The sequence below is a fragment of the Chrysochloris asiatica genome, unplaced genomic scaffold (assembly GCF_000296735.1).
Source record: "Chrysochloris asiatica unplaced genomic scaffold, ChrAsi1.0 scaffold00139, whole genome shotgun sequence".
Taxonomy (NCBI): domain Eukaryota; kingdom Metazoa; phylum Chordata; class Mammalia; order Afrosoricida; family Chrysochloridae; genus Chrysochloris; species Chrysochloris asiatica.
Window position 1 is genome coordinate 9,306,530 of NW_006408657.1, and position 19,881 is coordinate 9,326,410.

The window sequence follows — 19,881 nt, forward strand, 5'->3', positions numbered from 1 at the left end:
TTAACGCCATCATCTACTGCTCTTTCTATATCATCCATGAGATTGTCAGTAGAGCCTCGAAGTACTATGGTAGAAATGGCACCATCTTCCTTTTCATGCTTAAAAACAACCACCTGTGTGTCTCCAACTTCTGAGAGATAAACACTGTCACAATGGCCTATTTCTTCGATGACGGGAGGAGTCAATCTAGGAAAAACTGTAGAACCAACTGTTTTACATAGTCTTCTGAGATCCCATTTTGAATTAAGTCTCACCAACATGATATTGTATTTGTTTGCATAATGAAGAGCCATGTCGGCCACTTTGCCACCTGTTACTATGACATTTGCACCAGCATCAGCAATAGCTTTGACTTGTGCATCCTTGATATTTTCTTCTCCCTTACTAAAATTCATCAGTTCTTCAGCTGTCTTTATCAGTATGTTCCCTTAGTCTCTGTTACCATGCCATCAAAAGGACAAGAGTACACTGCTATTTTTGCATCTTTGACAGATGTTACATCACCTTCAGTTTCCTTTTTAAAAACCATGCCATGAAGAAGAATAGACACCAGAGCCCAGAATTTTACAAACTCTGATGTTATCAACAATGGAATGGCTGGAATCAGGAAAAATAGACACACATGCCTGAGCAATAAGCTTGGCCAGAAACCCTTCATTACCATACTGTTTACTCATGATGCAAGTGTGGAGAAGAGATGATACTTCATCAACGTCGTGAAGGTTTTTGTCAGAACAACATACCAAATCAGGAAGAATCTCATGGGCTTTTCTACAGGCTATTTCATAACCTTCTATGACCTCTGAAACTGATAGGCCAATTCTCAGAAGCTCTTCAGCTAATTCAAGAAGAGCACCAGCAAACACTAGAACAATGTTTGTACTATCTCCAACTTCTTGCTCTTGCATGGGAGAGGCGATTACAATAATTTTTGCAGCAGGATGTTGTACTTCTAGTTCTCTTAGAATAGTTGCTGCATCATTTGTCACAAACAACTTCTCCAGGTGGTTGATAACCATTTTGTTCATTCCATTTGGTCCATATGCTGTACGAGCGGTTTGGGCAAGCTCCTTGCAAGCTTGGATGTTCCTGTATACAGCCTCTTCTAATCCTGAAAAATGTTTCACTCCATCCTTGAGCATCTGGGCAAAGCCCGGGGCCTTGGGAACGTGTAGTGCCATGACCAGTTTGCAGACTATAGTTCACGCACTCGCTCGGCAAATCCTGGAGGAAGCGAGGGCCTATTTACTCTTGATCACACACTACCTCTTGAAATGGCTGAACATTAACCATTTCTTTTTGATACAGTGATTGTGTATTGTTTCCATCTTCTTTTGATGCTTTCTGATTCATTCAACATTTTGCCCAAAGAATCCTTCAGTATTTAAAATCCAGACTTGAATTTGTTGTTTAGTTCCCTCAGTTTAAGAAATGCTAAGTGTGTTCTTCCCTTTTGGTTGTCTAACTCCAGATCTTTGCACATTTCATTATAATATTTAACTTTGTCTTCTTGAGCAGCCTTTTGAAATTTTTGGTTCAGCTCTTTTACCTCTTCATTTCTTCCATTTGCTTCAGCATCTCTACACTGTAGTACAAGTACACAGTCTCCTCTGACATCCATTTTGGTCTTTTCTTTCTTCCTTGTCTACTTAGTAACCTTTTGCTTTTTTCCTGTATGATGTTCTTGATGTCATGACATAACTTTTCTGGTTTTTGATCATTAGTATCTAAAGCATCAAATCTGTTCTTGAGATGATTTCTGCCCCTGGCCTTGTTTTGACTGATGATATGGAGCTTTTCCACCATCTCTTTGCACAGATATAGTTAATTTTATTTCTGTGTATTTCGTCTGGTGAAATCAATGTGCATAATCATCTTTTATGTTGTTTAAAAAGAAGCATTTACAAATTTTTTTTAAGTATTTGCAACAAATATCATTGGTCTTGTAAAATTCTTTCATGAGATCTCCACTTCTATCACTAAGGACATATTTTCCAATTACTGATCCTTTCTCTTTGTTTCCTTCCAACCTTTGTATTCTAATAATTATTAATACATCTTGATTGTAGGTTTGAACAATTTCAGATTAAAGAAGTTGGTAGAATTTTTCAATGTCATCATCACTGGCTTTAGTATTTCATGCATGAATTTGAGTAACAGTGATATTACTGGTCTTCATTGTAGGCATCTGGATATTATCCTATCACAGACAGCATTATACTTCAAGATATATCTGTGGAAAGAGAAAATGGAAAAGTTCCATACCATCAATGAAAACAAGGCCAGGGGCAGACTGTGGAACAGACCATCAGTTACTGATATGCAAATTCAAACTAAAGTTGAAGAAAATGAAATCAAGCCCACGAGAGCCAAAGTATGACCTTGAATTTATCCCACCTGAATTTAGAGACCATCTGAAGAACAGATTTGATGCATTAAACACTAAAGACCGAAGACCAGAAGAGTTGTGGGATGACATCAAGAACATCATACATGAAGAGAGTAGAAGGTCATTAAGAAGACAACAAAGAAGGAAAAGGTCTAAATGGATGTCAGAGGAGACTCTGAAACTTGCTGTCCAGTGTAGAGAAGCTAAAGCAAATAGAAGAATTCAAGAGGTCCAAGAGCTGAACAGAAAATTTCAAAGATCAGCTCGAGAAGATAAAACCAGGTGCTATAAAAAAAATATGTAAAGATTTGGAACTAGAAAACCAAAAGGGTTTTCACGGTCAGCATTTCTCAAGCTGGAGGAACTGAAGAAAAAATTCAAGCCTCAACTTTTGTTATTGAAAGATTCTCTGGGCAAATTATTGAATGATGCAGAATGCATCAAGAGAAGATGGAAGGAATACACAGAGTCATTGTATCAAAAGGAAATGGTTAATGTTCAACCATTTCAAGAGGTACCATATGAACAAGAGCCAATGATACTCAGGGAGGAAGTCCAAAGTGCATTGAAAGAATTGGCAAAGAACAAGGCACCAGGAATTGATGGAATAAAAATTGAAATCTTTCAAGAAAGTGGGGCAGCACAAGAGGCACTCACTCATCTCTGCCAAGAAATTTGGAAGACAACTATCTGGCTGACTGATTGGAAGAGATCCATATTTGTGCCCATTCCAAAGAGAGGTGACCCAACGGAATGAGGAAATCATCAGACAATCTCTTTGATATCTCAAGCGAGTAAAGTTTTGCTAAAGGTAATACAGAAATGGCTACAATCATACACTGACAGAGAACTTCCAGAGGTTCAAGCTGGATTCAGAAAAGGCCGTGGAACGAGAGATATCATTGCTGATGTCCAGTGGATCTTGGCTGAAAGCAGAGAATGTCAGAAAGATGTTTGCCTATGCTTTATTGACTACACAAAGGCTTTCGATTGTGTGGATCATGACAAGCTACGGACAACATTGAGAAGTATGAGTATTCCAGAACACTTAATTGTACTTCTGAGGAATGTGTACCTGAACCAAGAAGCAGTTGTTCGAACAGAGCATGGGAACACTGAATGTTTTAAAATTGGGAAAGGTGTGCGACAAGGTTGTGTTCTTTCACCATACTTATTCAACCTGTATGCTGAGCAAATAATACAAGAAGCTGGGTTCTATGAAGAAAAATGTGGCGTCAGGATTGGAGGAAGACTCATTAACAACCTGCGATATGCAGATGATACAACCTTGCTTGCTGAAAGTGAAGAGGACTTGAAACATTTACTGATGAAGATCAAACAGCACAGCCTTTGGTATGGGTTGCATCTCAATGTCAGGAAACCAAAAATCCTCACCACTGGACCAATAAACAACATTCTTATCAATGGAGAAAAGATTGAAGTTGTCAAGGACTTCATTCTTCTTGGATCTACTATCAACACTCGTGGAAGCAGTAGTCAAGAGATCAGATGACATATTGCATTGGGCAAATCTGCTGCACAGGAACTTTTTAAAGTGTTGAAGGGCAGAGATATAAGCTTGAGGACTAAGGTGGCCTCACCCAAGCCATGGTATTATCAATAACCTCATATGGAAGCGAAAGCTGGACGGTGAATAACGAAGGTCGTAGAATTGATGTCTTTGAGTTTTGGTGTTGGAGGAGAATACTAAAAGTGCCATGGACAGCCAAAAGAACCAATAGATCTGTTTTGGAAGAAGTGCAGCCAGAGTGCTCCTTGGAGGCCAGGATGGCTAAGCTCTGTCTCTCATACTTTGGACATATTGTCAGGAGGGTACAGTCGCTGGAGAAAGATGTCATTCTGGGTAAGATGGAGGGTCAGAGAAAAAGAGGAAGACCCCCAAGAAGATGGATCAGCCAGGTGGCATCATTTATGGCATCAAGTGTGGTAGCGGTAGTGGGGTTGGCCCAGGATCAGACATTGTTTCGCTCTGCTGTGCATGGGGTCGCTATGAGTCGGCTCCGACTCAATGGCACCTGACAACAACAACAACAACAATGCCTAGGATATTGATCTTTATGTGTTCCATTTTATTTTTTGACAACTTCCAATTTTCCTAGATTCATAATTCATATATTCCATATTCTGATTATTAACGGATGTTTGCAGTTGTTTCTTCTCATTTTGAGTTGTACCCCATCAGCAAATGAAGGTCCAGAACAGTTTACTCCACTTGCATCATTACGGTCAATTCTACTTGAGAGGCAGCTCTTCCCCAGTCATTTTTTGAGTGCCTTCAAACCTGAGGGTTTCATCTTCTGGCATTATATCTGACAATATTCTGGTGCTCTTCATCATGTTTCAGTATTCAATATTATGGTGCTGACAGTGTTTCACTGCTATTCATAAGGTTTTCACTGTCTTATAGTTCAGAAGTAGTATTCCTTTCCTTCATCTGAGTTTATCTTCATCTGGAAACTCAACCGAAACCTGTCCACCATGGGTGACCCTTATGACATTCAAAATACCAGTGGCATAGCTTCCAGCATCATACTAACACCCAAGCCACCATAGTGGGACAAACTGACAGATGAGTGTAGAATACTGGCTGGCTGGCTGGCTGGCTGGCTGGCTGTGTGCCATAGAGTGGGATTCTGACTCACAGCGACCCTGTACAGGGTTTCTGAGGCTGCAAATCTTTACAGGAGCAGAACATCTCATCTTTTTCCCATGTAACAGCTGGTAGCTTCGAACTACTGACCTTGCAGTTCGCAACCCGATTTGTAACCACTACACTGCCAGAGTTTCTAGGCAATATTAAAAAAATAACGATGAATCTGCAAAACATCACAGAACATGGGTGAATCTAAAAGATATTATGCTGAGTAAAATTAGTCAATCACAAAATGACAAATATTGTATGAGACCACTACTGTAAAAAGTGAAGAAAATGTTTATAAGAAACATGCTTTGAAAGTTACAACAGGTAGTAGGAGAAAGGAGGATAAACCCTAACTAGAATATGTTGTTGTTGTTAAGTGCTGTCGAATTGGGTGTGACTCATATTGACGCTGTATGGGGTTTCCAAGGAGTAGCTGGTGAGTTTGAACCCCCAAGCTTGTGGTTCAAACCTACCTTGCAGTCCCATGCTTATCCTGAGACACCACACCAGGACTCCATTCAAACTAGAATATAGACACATATTTATTTTGATGAAGGGAAGAGCATATACAATCAGAGGAGGTCAGCATAAAATGATTAAAGCAAAGGAAGAAACTGGACAGAGCACAATAGTTAAAGGCAACAAAGATAAATACTATCACATACTCAATCATATAATAACAGTAATAATTCTGAGTGGACACATAGAGCCTCAAGCTGAACAGGGGTGGGAAGGTACATGGTACCACACCCATGCATATACATAGGTCTGACAGAGGATATTTCTACATAAGTATTTACATGTGCTACAAATACATCTATTAATATAGTAGAGAATACAGTAGGCAAAGTTAAGAAAACTCTTTAGCTGTAATAAAACATCACTGTGTTTGTGGACTTGGGATCATAATGCTGGAACACACCAAAATCAATTGGCCTAACAGTCCACTGAGACAATGGTCTAAGTCCAACATTGGTGAGTAGCAACTCAAGTCTTAAAAGCCATCTACTGATCTCTATTCATGTGGAGTAGAGAAGAGTGAGGAAAATCAAAGACACATGGAAATGAATGGTCCAAAGGACTAATGGACCACATGAACACCGACCTCCAAAATCCTGAGACCAAAAAAACGACTACTGCTGACCGCTCTGAAAGAAGGTCTAGAACAGACTGAGAGAAAAAAAGTGCACCAGAATGCAAACTAATAAAAAACAATACAAGGCTTACTGTTCTAATAGCAACTGGTGCAACCTCTGATACTATTGACCTTGGATATCCTTCAGGCCTGGAACTGAACTCACCCCTATGGATCAACTTTCAGTCCAAGTGTAGATGGACCTACCACCAGGGAGATACCTATTCCTTAGAACAATTAACCATAGGAGACCAAAAGGGCAGCGTTTGCCCATGGATATAGCTCAGAAGTGAGGAAGAAATAGGAAAGAAGAACTAATGGAAATGATAAACACAAAGAGCAAGTAAAGTGAGATGAGTGCTGTCCCATGGCAGGAACTGCAATCAATATCATAAAATAAAATGTTGAACAGAGAATCAATTTGCTTTGTACATTTTCATCCAAATAATAATGAAAAGTTTTGAAAAATCAAGTCAAATGAATATAGAATCACCACAGAAATGTGATGCTCTTTATACTCAGAAAACCATATTTTACTTATTACAAATATTCAATATTTAACTCCATCTGAATTTTCCTAATAATCTATTAATTTTATTTAAAATAGTATATTAGACAATGAGATTATATTGATCATCCCACTCATAATCTACATAGCAGAGGAAAACATTGCAGTCTGGTCCTTGTTTATGAAATACCAATCAGCACACATTAACTGAAGTCTTTTCTTTAAGTACGTTTATTCATTTAAATCTTTTTAAAGGACAGGATTCTAAGGTACTCTGCATGATGAGCATTAAACTTGACTCAGACTTATCCATGGAACATAATGAACAAGCTAAGAGTTCAAAGATGAAGAGGAATTTCAAGAGGAAACTCCAATGTAAGAGATGAGAAGCTAACTCTAAAAATAAATTAGGCTCTTACATTCATGGGTGCAGAATTCAGTCAAGATCTTCCTGGATGTCTTAGATCTTGAAGCTCAACAGTAGTCATTACAAAGAAGAGCTACAGCCACTGCACCAATCTATCTCATTGGGGCTCTTCCTCTTTTTCACTGACCCTCCACTTTACCAAGCATGATGTCCTTCTACAGGGCTTAGTCCCTCCTGATAACATGTGTGAAGTATGAGAGACGAAGTCTGGCCATCCTGGCTTCTAAAGAGCATTCTGGCTATACTTCTTACAACACAGATTGTTTTGCTGGCAGTCCATAGTATTTTTTTTTTTTTTTTGAGTGACAGTTTACATGAGAGAACATTAGTTTTACACTCATCATTTCATTGCAATGATTACAATCTCCTCCGTGCATCATCATTCAACAGTATTTACTTCTAATTCCTCTGTTTTTGTTTGTTTTTTTTTTTTTTAAATTGGGATGTACACAAAAACACTCAGGAATATATAATCATTTAAACAACCAAAGGGCACATTCTGAAAGCCTGCCTCCTGGTCACCAGCACATAGACTTTCTCTTTACATGAGTGTAGAGTCAGCTACTGCATCTCTGGTGTCACATGTCCTCATCTATAGATAGGTTCCCACATTCTGCTCATGCTCTTCTCCCTTGATGGTCCTAGGGTACTCTAATCCTGGACTATAAGATTAACTACACTTCCTTTTTTGTTACAAAACTTCTACTTTTACAGTCACAATTAGTCATGATAACAATTATTCATTATTGAATCATAAGAATCTTATCCCCATCTCCTTTCACCAGGCACATCTACCCAAGATGAAAACTATTCAGTGAGGATTCTACCGTTCCCAGCACACTCTGAAACTAAACTCCCTCTTGAAAACTTGTAAGCCACTCAAATCATGCCTTTATAGACCCGCCACCCCATTTTAAGTAGCCAATGTCTAAGTTGCCCATCCCTATCAACCCTGTATACAGAGGGGATAGGATTTATACTTGTGAAGTCCTTGGTATTTTGAGCTACTACATCCATAAGTATAGGTCAAGCTCATGAAATTGTAGCAATTTACACTTGTTTCCTTTATCAATTTTTAATTTTTTTTTATCTTCCTCTAATCGAGATCTGATCATCAAGCCATTGAGACTGGGTCAAATGAGTACTGTCTACAAGTTTGGACATTCTTGTGTGTCTCTCCTCAGTTCATATCAGCTGGATGCTTTACTCTAAGCTCTAGCCCTCCATGGCTATGTCCTTGTTCATAGGCTCAGGAGTCTCCAGATCTCACCACACTTTAGACCAGCCCTTCCTCTTCTCTCTCTCATCTCCAGGTCGATGGGAGTCTATGGAACGTGGTTGAGCTCAACCCATATCTTCATTGATGGCTTTCTCCCTCTTCCACTCACCAGCTGACCAACATGGTCACCAGCAAGCTCACATGCCTGCTCATGTGTTCCCTTCGAGTTTCAGTCTTGGAGGGGAGAATCCATGGTACTTTTAATATTCTTCTCCAACACCATAATTCAGATACATCAATTCTTCTACAATCTTCCTTATTCATTGTCCAACTTTCAGATGCATATGTGGCATTGAAAACACCTTGACTTCAGTTAGGCCCACCTTAGTCCTCAAACTGATATATTTGTTCTTGAACACTTTAAAGAGGTCTTTTGCAGCAGATTTGCCTAATTAAATAAGTCATTTGATTTCTTGACTGCTGCTTTCATGAGTGTTGATTGTGGAGCAAAGCAAAATGAAATGTTTGACAAGTTCAATCTTTTCTACATTTATCATTTATCATGATGTTATTTATTGGTCTCCTTGTGAGGATTTTTGTTTGTTTGTTTTCTTTACATTGAGGTGTTGCACTGAATCCACACTAAAGACTGTGTTCTTTGATCTTTATCAGTAAATATTTCAAGTCCTTTTCGCTTCCATCAAGTAAGGTTGTATCATCTTTAATCACAGGTTGTTAATGAGCCTTCCTCCAATCTTGATGCCATGTTCTTCCCAAAAGACGATCATGGTACACATACATATGTGATTTATTCCTTAGTGACATCAACTAATAAAGACCTCCTTATGAGCAGAACTATGTTTTTATGAAGCCTCTGAATCATCTTGAGGACTGATTGTTTGGGGAGATGCTTGAATCATCAGACTGAGGCTCCACAGGAAGTCTGCTAACATAAAAGGGAAGAGAAGCAGACAATGGGCTTCAGGTGCCTCCTTTGGGCTACAGTTAGCTTCATTATATGGCTAGGGCCCATGACCAAGGCACATGAAGAGAGGGAATACGTATTCCAAAAAAGGGCATCAGGCCTCCATGCCCTAGTTCCTGGAGGCCCAACTCCATGCCAGTCTTCAGAGGAAGACAGCCTGATGCCTGAGGGCAGAGCAGCACATATAGCTAGCTGTTTGTTCTTCCCCAAAGATGATGCTTTTTGGTGTTCATTAGTAAGTATAACTTTTTTTAAAATATGTTTTTGTTGGGAAAAAAGACAGAATTTCTTAAGGTGCAGAGGTACAGTGGCTTGAATTGAATATGAGAGCAGAACTCCATAATAAACCAAGGTGTTCTTAGGACCAGTCTCTTTCCCTTTCTTTCTCCTAAGAAGTTTGTTCTTTCCACAACCTTATCCTGCTTCTCTTTGGTCATACATTTCTTATTCTCTTTTCAACCAAGTCATATTCTCTGTTTGCTCATGATATGTCTTCCTACATAATTTTAACATGACCTCTTCTAAATCCGCTCTCCTTTGTGGTGAGTGTCATGAAGTGATTAACAGCAGAGGTTCTAGAATCATATAGAACTGGGGTTGATCCTGATTCCACCATTTATTAAGTGATGGTGATGGTGATGATGGTGGTGGTGATGGTGGTGGTTGTGTACCACCAATTCAGTTAAAAGTCATAGCAACCCTGTATAGGGTTTCCAAGACTGTAAATCTTTATTGGAGCAGAAAGCCTCATCTTTCTCCTGAAGAGTGTCTGGTAGATTCGAACTGCTGCCCTTGTGGTTAGCAGCCTAGTTCATTATCCACTATGCTCTCAGGGATCCTTTATTAAGTGACAAAATCACTTAATAGTCCCTGAGACTGCACAGTAAGGAAAACAGTGGTGCCTATTCATAGAAATGTTAAAGGAATTTTTAAAAGAACGTATTGAAGTACTAGATTATGTTCAGCTACATGGTAGAGTCTCACAGTAACCCTTCAGTTTCTGCCTCCAGCTCTGATTGGTCAATCCTCTGTTCAAACTCTTGGTGGTGGTGGTGGTGGTGGTGGTAGGGATATCTGATTAGCATAGCTCACCTATCAAGCCACACATTATTGGCTGCCTGTGGATTAACCAGTTTCAAGCAGAGTCCCTCTTCCATCCACTCTGCCATGACCTGCAAATGGGTTTAAGTTACTGCCAAATGTGGTAGTAGGGGCAGTAGAAGAAGCAGTTTCCTGAAAGAGAGGTGTAGCTGGTAAGTGTTGATCAGCATCTATGGTAGTCAATGTTTTGTGTCAACTTGACTGGACCTGATTCTCAGTGGTTTGGCAGTTGAGACATAGTCATCCATATGATGAGATCCAATATAATGTAATTACTTCTATAATGAGATCTGCTATGAGTAGCTAATAAATTGAAATGACATTTTCTTGGGAGTGTTGTTGTTGTTGTTAAGTGCCGTCGAGTCGGTTCCGACCCATAGCGACCCTGTACAGGGTTTCCGAGGCTGTAAATCTTTACGGGAACAGAACGCTTCATCTTTCCCCCCCCCCCCTCCCCGGAGCGGCTGGTAGTTTCGAACTGCTGGCCTTAAGGTTCGCAGCCCGATTCGTAACCACTATGCTACCAGAGCTCTTCTTAAAATATATTGGACACTGGGCTGGGGCAAAACTGACTGATTTCTGCTGAGTCTTGATCCTGCATCTGTCTTGTCATCCAACCTCTGGTTCTTTGAAATTGAGCCAAGGCCCTGTTCTATTGCTTGGTAACCCTGGGAGTTGCCAGCAGCTTGCCATCTTACCTGCCCAACATGCATGCCATCTGACCTGTCGATTCATCAGCCTTGCAGCTACATGAATTAGAAGTCTCCAATCTGACATCTAACCTATGGACTTGAGACTTGCCCAATTCTACAGCTGTGAGAGCCATTTTCTTGATATAATTTTTTTTTATATATATGTATTAAGCTTCACTGGTTTTCCTTCTCTAGTGAAATCAGCTTAAGACAACATCTATAAATTAAAGGCATTCATAATAGTGAATGAAATCTTCCTATACAAGTACTTTCAAAAGCTACTGCAAATGCTTGTTACTGGTTTTCATGATTTTGACTAGTGGTGTATATTTGTATTTTACTTAGGCCTAATTTTTTTTTTTTTTTTGAGAATTTTTGTTTTAGTTTAATTAAGAGCATCAATATAATTATAATAATTATAATCATCCAAAGGCAACTTAAGGAAAATAAAGTTCTTTCCATTCCTTCTTCTGATGTGGAAATGCATGGAATAATCCCAGCTGACTGGGAAGCATCTTCCTGAAGGTAAATGATCTTTACAATGCAGATAGGACATCAAAAGACATCCTTGAAAAAGGTGCATGTGCTCAAATTCAAAAGAAAACTTCTATGCTGAGAGGTCAAAGAAAGTGATGAGTGTCAATTAGGTGAAGTTTGCTGGCTGAGTAACGAGTGCAATAGCTTCTCTGGACTTTCATTTCCTATAAATCTGCTCACACAATTTATCCATTCAGTCCAAGTGTCTAGTTGTTCACACTCTTCTGGTCACAACCCTGTCTATTCTAGAGTATAGCTTCATTGACAATTTATTTCCTGCTTTGGTACAGTGATCTACTTACTTCTACTTACTCGTTTGGTTTAGTTTGTGATATTTTTTAAATTATTGTTGTTGTTGTTAACTGCTGTCAAGTTGGTTCCAACTCATAGCGACACTGTATAGGGTTTCCAAGGAGAGGGTTGGTGGATTTGAAATGCTCACCTTGTGGTTCAAGCCAGCATAGCAGGCAAGTGCTTATCCTACAGCTCCACACCAGGACTCCAAAACAGACAGTTTATAACTCACTTGTTGAAGAGAACAAGACACTAGGGATGGGCCAATTCATTCATTCACTCATTCATTTAAATATTTTCCAGGGATCTACTTACTCAAGTGTGGCAACAATAGTGAGATTGGCCCAGGATCGGGCAGTGTTTCGTTCTGCTGTGCATAAGGTTGCTATGGGTTGGTACCAAATTGATGGCACCTAACAACAACAACAACTTACATTAGGCCTTGTTTTAAGACTTGAGACCCAACAGTGAACAAGACAGAAAAAAAAAGGCTTATTCTATTGGAGGTTACCTTCTATGGAGATAAACAATAAACAAGATAAATAAGTAACATACTTGGTATATTGGAGAGTTATAATAGGTGGATTTAAAAAATTAAACAGTGAAGAAGAAAATTATTTTGTAATTTTTAAGGTAGATAAAATAAGACTAGAAAACATATCATGGGTGTCTCATTTCTAATACCTTATTTCCTACTGGGATACTGAGAAATGTTCTTACTTGGACAAGCTACATCTGAAGATAGCAAATCTTCATTGTCCTATAGCCTCTTGTAGAAAAGAACTTGGGAGACTTCAAAGGAGTTAAAGAGAGAATTAATTCTACTGAATATCAGGGGAGGTATTGGATCAGTGCAAACTAAAGAAAGGGAATACACTGTTTGTCACAAGAGAAAGAAATGTCTGGCATGTGCTAATGATAGGCAAGACAGAAGGCCAGGGAAAGCTGAAGACATTCTACTATCAGTAGCTCAGGGAGAAGTAGATGTTCCCCAGATCATGAACCAGGTCCTCAGATAAAGTCAGAGTAATAAGCGATAGAACTAAAGCAAAGAGATTTGAAAATCTCAGTCAAATTAATTTAACCTCTACACTAAGTCAAGGAGTCCTGGTAGCGTAGTGGTTATGTATTGTTCTTCAAACCACAAGGTCAGCAGTTCAAATCTACCAGTCACTTGGGAGAAAGATGAGACTTTCTATTCTTGTGAAGATTTACAGTCTTGGAAAGTGTAAACAGGGTTGCTATGAGTTGGATCTGATTCACCAGCATACCACCACCACCACCACATTAAGTGAACCTTCATCCTCAACCAGGAGTTTGAAAAGTATCCTAAGGTAGAAGTAAACTACTCCTATCTAGGACCTGCAGAGAAGAGGAAGGAAGGGTGACCATGAAAATAATCTTGGGAACAATAGTTAAAGCACTACAACCATTGACAGTGTCCAGGCAGAACAGAGACATACATACCATAATACTAAAGAGGGTCCTGGAAGCCTGTTCTAGGCATTAATCCTGTAGTTATTGGATGGATCCTTAGGCACCATGGGTGGGATACCTAAGGCAGCAACGAAGAGGAGATATGGGTGTGGCTATTAACCAAATTGTCCCCAAACTCCTCAAAATATTGACAATTTTTTTCTATACTGCAGGGACTCTGAATCCAGGACCCTAGAGGGACAGTTTTGATGACAAAAGTAACTTTGCCATTGAAAATGTTTTACTGGTGAGGATTAGTGTGTTATCATTAGAATACAGAGTATCAGCAAAGCCATTTGGAGAGTGCTTCCATGGCATGTTCCTTTTCTCTCCAAGTTTTGACTTTCCAGTGTCGTGAGGATCAAATGCTTGGTATAATGACTAACACATGGAATATGTGCTGTAATCATTGAAATATAAAGTTGTACTAGAAAATCTTAGATTAGATCTCATACAGTCTCTCGGCTTTTTATAAGAGAACCTTTGGATCCAAGGATGTTCATAATTTCCCCATATCAGCAATCAACACCCACCTCTCATCTGTCAATTTGTCTTAATGTGGTGGCTTGTGTGTTGCTGTGATGCTGGAAAGTATGCCACCAGTATTTGAAATATCAGCATGGTGATCCATGGTAGACAGGTTTCAGCACAGCTTCCAGATTAGGAAGAAAGAGAGGCAGACTACTTCTGAATGGATAGCCACTAAAAGCATTATGAATAGCAGCACAACATTGTCAGATATAATGGCAAAAAATGAAAACATTATGAATAGAAGCAGAACACTGTCATATAGTGCTGAAAATTGAGCCATTCAGGTTGAAAGGCACTCAAAATACAACTTAGGCAAAACTGTCTCCTCAAAGTAGAGCTGACCATAATGACTTGAATGGAGCAAAGCTTTCCTGACTTTCTTTTACTAATGGGGTACAACTCAAAATGAGAAAAACAACTGTAAGTATTCATAAATAATCAGAACATGGAATGTATGAAATATGAGTATAGGAAAATTACAAACAGTAAAAAATGAAATGAAACTAATAAGGATCAATATCCTAGGCTTTTGTGAGTTGGAATGGAATGATATTGGCCATTGGGAATGCAACAATTTTATGGTTTATTCTGCCAGGAACATCAAATTTAAGAGGAATGTTGTCCCACCTATTGACAAAAAGAACATTTCAAGATGTATCTTGAAGTATAATGCTGTCTGTGATAGGATAATATTCATATGTTTATAAAGAAGACCAGTTAATAACACTATTATTCAAATTTATGCACCAACCGTTTAAGTCAGTGATGATGAAACTAAAGAATTCTATCTGCGTCTTCAGTCTGAAATTGATCAATCATGCAACCAAGATGTACTGAAAATAACTAGTGATTGGAATGTGAAGGTGGAAACAAAGAAGAAGGATTAGTAGTTGGAAAATATGGCCTTGGTGACAGAAACAGTGCTGGAGATCACATGATAGAATTTTGCAAGATCAGAGACTTAATCACTACAAATATCTTTTTTAAACAACATAAAAGACAACTATACACATGGACCTCACCAGATTGAATATGCAGGAATCAAATTGACTACATCTGTAGGAAGAGATGGGGAGAAAATCTCCATATCATCAGCCAAAACAAGGCCAGGGGCAGACTGTGGAACAGACCATCACTTGTTCATATGCAAGTTCAGACTGAAGATGAAGAAAATTAAAACAAGTCCACAAGAGACAAAATATGACCTTGCATATATCCCACCTGTATTTAGAGACAAATCCAACAGAGCTTTAAAAAAAGAAGAAATTGATCAGGTCATCAAAAACTCCCAACCAAAAAAAAAAAAAAAAAAGTCCAGGTCCAGATGGTTTTTTGGTGAATTTTGCATTCAGAGAAGCACTGATACCAATTTTACTCAAATTATTCCAGGATATAGAAAAAGATGGAAATTTTCCTAATTCATTTTATGTAGCAAGCATAACCCTCATACCCAAACCAGGTGAAGACATCACTAAAAGAAAATTTATAGACCAATATCCCTCATAAATATAGATGTAAATGTTCTCAACAAAATTCTAGCCAATAGAATTCAATAACGTATCAAAAATTATACATCATGACCAATTGGGACTTATGCTAGGGATACAAGGATGGTACGATATTAGAAAAACAATTAACATAATCCACCATATAAATAAAAAAAGGAAAAGAACCACATGATTATATTGATTTATGCAAAAGAGGCATTTGAAAAAATTTATTCTTGATTAAAAAAACACTCAACAAAGTAGGAAGTGAAGAGTAATTTTTTTTAGCATATAGACAAATCGAATAGCCAGAATTACTTTCAATGGACAGACAGTGAAAGCATTCATTTTGTGAACAGGAATGAGACAAGATCACCATTTCTATTCAATATTGTGTTGGAATTCTTAGCCAGAGCTACAACACAAGACAGAAAAATTAAGGGCATCTAAAGGAGCTCTGGTAGTATAGTAGTTACAAATCGGGCTAAGAACCACAAGGTCAGCAGTTCGAAACTACCAGCTGCTCTGCAGGAAAAAGATGAGGCTCTCTGTTCCCGTAAAGATTTACAACCTCGGAAACCCTGTTCAGGGTTGCTATGGGTCAGAACCGACTTGACGGCACTTAACAACAACAAACCAAGGTTAGTGGTTCAAGCTCACCAGCTGCTTTTTGGAAACCCTATACATGGTTGCTATGTGTTGGAATCAACTCGACGGAACTTAACAACAACAACAACAACAAACCAGCAATGAAAAAGTAAAACTCTATTTGCAGATGATATGATCTTATACATAGACACTCCAAAGACTCAGCAAGAAAATTATGGGGACTCATTGAAGGATTCAGCAAAGTGGCAGTGTACAAGATGAATATACAAAAATCAGTTGGATTCCTCTGTACTAATAAGACAGTCCTGAGAAGGAAATAAGGAAAACAATACCATTTATAATAGCTATCCCAAAAATTAAATACTTAAGAACAAATCTAGCAAGAGAGAAAAAAGTACAAAATACTACTAAAAGAAAATAAAAGAGAATTACAAAAATGGAAGAAAATACCATAGTCATGGATAGGAAGAGTTAACCTTGTGAAAACGTCAACATTACCCAAAGCAATCTATAGATATAATGCAATCCCAATCCAGATTCCAATATCATTCTTTAAAGAGAGGAAAACATGATCACAAACTCAGATAAGCAAATCACTGCTTAAGAAGAAGAACAAAGTAGGAGACCTCCTACTCCCTGATTTAAAAATTACTACACAATCATGGATCTTGGCTGAAAGCAGAGAATATCAGAAAGATGTTTACCTGTGCTTTATTGACTATGCAAAGGTTTTCGATTGTGTGGGTCATGACAAGCTATGGACAACATTGCAAAGTATTAGTAATCTGGAACACTTAATTGTGCTCATGAGGAATCTGTACCAGGACCAAGAGGGAGTTGTTCAAACAGAACATGGGGACACTGAATGGTTTAAAATTAAGAAAGGTGTGCGACAGGGTTGTATTCTTTCACCATACTTATTCAATCTGTATACTGAGCAAATAATCCGAAAAACTGGGTTCTATGAAGAAAAACGTGGCATCAGGACTGGAGGAAGACTCATTAACAACCTGTGATTTGCAGATGATACAACCTTGCTTGCTGAAAGTGAAGAGGACTTGAAACATTTACTGATGAAGATCAAAGAGCACAGCTTTCAGTATGGATTACATCTCAATGTAAAGAAAACAAAAATCCTCACCACTGGACCCATAAATAACATTCTTATCAATGGAGAAAAGCTTGAAGTTGTCAAGGACTTCATTCTTCTTGGATCAACTATAAACACTCATGGAAGCAGCAGTCAAGAAATCAAATGATGTATTGCGTTAGGCAAATCTTCTGCACAAGACCTTTTAAAAGATGTCCGCTTGAGGACTAATGTGCACCTGACCCAAGCCATGATATTTTCAATAACCTCATATTCATGTGAAAGCTGGACAGTGAATAAGGAAGACCATAGAAGAATTGATGCATTTGAGTTATGGTGTTGGAGGAGAATATTGAAAGTGCCACAGGCTGCCAAAAGAACCAACAGATCTGTGTTGGAAGAAGTGCAGCCAGAGTGCTCCTTGGAGGCCAGGATGACCAAACTTCATATCTCATACTTTGGATATACTGTCAGAAGGTCCCAGTCACTGGAGAAGGATATCATGTTTGGTAGGGTGGAGAGTCAGAGAGAAAGAGGAAAAAACCCCACCCCCAGCGAGATGGATGGGCAAAGTGGCAGCATCAATGGGATCCAGTGTGGCAACAATTGTGAGGTTAGCCCAGGATCAGGCAGTGTTTCATTCTGTTGTGCGTAGGGTCACTATGAGTCAGTACCAACTCGATGGCACCTAACAATAACAACAACACACAATCATAGTGGTGAAAGAGCCTGTTACTGGTAAACAGAGGTTCATAGATCAATGGAACAGAATTGAGAACCCAGAAGTAAATCCATCCACATACAGTCAACTGATCTTTGACAAAGGTCCAAAAAATATTAAGTGGGGAAGAAATAGCTTCTTCAACAAATGGTGCTGATAAAACTGGAAATCCATTTGCAGAAGAATAAAATAAGACCCATATCTCACACCATATACAAAAACTAACTCAACATGGATTAAAGACCTAAAGGTAAAATCCAGAACTATAAAGATCATCAATTAAAAACTAGGGATAAACTTAGGAGCTCTGATACATGGTATACATACACTATCAAACATTAGAGAAATGCACAAGCAGTAAAAGACAAAATAAATTGTTGGGACCTCTTTACAATTAGAAACTTATGTGCATCAAAAGATTTCTCCAAAAGAGTAAAAAGAAAGCTCACAAACTGGAAAAAAAATTTTTGCAATGAAATATTAGACAACAGACTAATCTCTAAATTCATAGAAATCTACAACACCTCTACAAGAAAAAGACCAAGAACCTAATTTTAAAAAATGGACACAGGACATGAACAGGCACTTCACCAAGGAAGGCATCCAGGCAGCCAACAAACATGAAGAAATGTTCCCGATCATTAGCATTAGAGAGATGCAACTCAAAACAACAATGAGATATCATCTCACACAGTGAATAAGGCAGACAATAGAAGAATAAATGCATTTGAATTATGATGTTGGAACATAATATTGGACTGACAAAAGAATAAACAAATTTGTCTTGGAAGAAATGCAGTTAGAGTGCCTCAGAAGGCAGGATGTTGAGACTCAGTGTCTCATATTTCACACATGTTATTAGGAGGGTCCATTCCCTGGAGAAGGACATCTTATTTGTTAAAATGGAGATTCAATGAAAAAGAGGAAGCCCTCCAATGAGGTGTATTTACACAGTGGCATCAACAATGAGCTCAGATGCAACAACAATTATGAGGATGGCGCAGGACTGGGCAGTAATTTGTTCTGTTGTGCCTATGGAACCAACTTGATGACATCTACAATAACAACAACAAGCAACCCATTGCCATTCAATCAGTTTTGATTTATAGCTCACTCATACAGGTGCTCTGGTAGTGTAGTGGTTACAAATCAGGCTGCTAACCTCAAGGCCGGCAGTTCGAAACTACCAGTGGTTCTGTGGGAGAAAGATGAGGCATTCTGCTCCCGTGAAGATTTACAGCCTCGGAAACCCTGTGCAGGGTCACTATGAGTCGGAACCAACTCCACGGTACTTAACAACAACAACAACCACATACAGGATAGAGAAGTGCTTTCTAGGGTTTGTGAGACTATAAATCTTTACATGATTAGATGGTGTCATCTTTCTCCTGCAGAGAAGCTGGTAGATTCAAACTGCTCACCCTGTCTTTAGCAGCCTAAAGCATAACCCAGTATACCACCAGGGTTCCTTAGTTTCTCCATGTGGACCTAATAATATAATTGTAAACTCAGAAGAGGAGTGTAGGCTTCCTGTCTACCAATCCAATGTACTTAATTGTACATTACACTGCACCTCTTATATCCTTTTACAGATAATTTACCATAACTTTGTCCCTTTAGTACGTGAAATATAAGCTGCAGATTCATTCTTTCAAGAATGATTAGTAGGAATAATATTTTGTTTTGTTTTGTTTTTCCATTTTGCTCTAACAAACATTTCCTGGGTATTTTTGACTAAAGGCATTAAAAGCATTTGACTCCCCTAAATCTCAAGTAGGAGCAGAGGTTGAGGTGCAGGGGATATACAAGGAAACTTCAAAAATTTTTGTGGAAAAAAATGGAATTAAAATATATTGGAATTTTTTTCACAATTTTTTTGAAACCCCCTCATATTATGATAAGGAGCTCTGGTAGCGTAGTAGTTACAAATCAGGCTGCGAACTTTAAGGTCAGCAGTTCGAAACTACCAGCTGTTCTGTGGGAGAAAGATGAGGCTTTCTGCTCCTGTAAATATTTAC

General features: G+C 38.6%; 1 pseudogene across 1 annotated transcript in view; it reads right to left on the bottom strand.

Moving 5' to 3' along the window:
• The window catches only part of LOC102812700, a 1,995-nt pseudogene extending 808 nt beyond the window's left edge, over positions 1–1,187 (bottom strand). Inside the window, exon 1 of the transcript XR_438763.1 lies at positions 56–1,187. The product of XR_438763.1 is annotated as a T-complex protein 1 subunit theta-like (transcript). The remainder of the gene's footprint in view (positions 1–55) is intronic.
• Between the last annotated feature and the right edge of the window lie 18,694 nt (positions 1,188–19,881).